Here is an 875-nt window from a genome sequence, read left to right as displayed (position 1 = left end):
TTTGTTCAAGGACTCCTTTAGCACCTTTCCCTCTTTCTTCCTCTTCTGGAATTCCTGTGATATGGAAATTCTTCCATTTGACTGTATTGCTCAGCTCTCAAACCCTCCTTTCATGTTCCTGAATCAGTTCATCTCTGTTTTTCTTGGCTTCCTCTTTTTCTATAACTGTGTCTTCTAATTCACATATTCTCCTCTCGCCTCTTCATTGTGTGCATTGGATGTCCTGTTTTATTATGCATCTTATTTGTAGCATTTTTTAATTCATCGCAACTATTTTTAAGCTCCATAGTCTTTGTAGTAATCGCTTCTCTGATGTCTTCCATGCCCTTTTCAAGCCCAGCAATTAATTTTATGACTATTGTTCTAAATTCTTATTCAGTTATGTTGCTTATATCTGTTTTGAGCAATTCTTTAGCTGTCATTTCTTCCTGAAATTTCTTTAGAGGAGAGTTCTTCCGTTTCATCATTTTGGCTAGCTTTCTGTCTTTTGTTAGTTTTAAAAGCGTTTTATGCACTCTGTACCTGCGAGTACCTCTGTATTAAAGAAGGCTCTTTGACTCTCCAGGGCCTGTTCATTCAGGAAGTGTTCTTTGAATGGTGTCTTTTGGTCTCTCCTGTTGAGGCTTTGGTTATTTTATTTTCCTACTCATAGTGGTATTTGGGACTCTCCACCATGTGTACTTTGGCTTGTTTCTTGAGGTAGCCTTGGAAAAGGAAACAGACAGACAAACACACAGACAAATCCAGCAAACACGCAAACTGAAAGGGAAAATGAAAAAGAAAAAAAAGAAGGAAAAAAAAGAAAAACAAGAAGGAAGAAAAACAAATAATAAAAATTAAAATTAAAAAGAAAAAAGAAGAAAAGATAAGAAGAA

Source organism: Crocuta crocuta, unplaced genomic scaffold (assembly GCF_008692635.1).
Source record: "Crocuta crocuta isolate KB4526 unplaced genomic scaffold, BGI_CrCroc_1.0 scaffold847, whole genome shotgun sequence".
Classification (NCBI taxonomy): Eukaryota; Metazoa; Chordata; class Mammalia; order Carnivora; family Hyaenidae; genus Crocuta; species Crocuta crocuta.
This window is presented reverse-complemented; position numbering follows the sequence as displayed.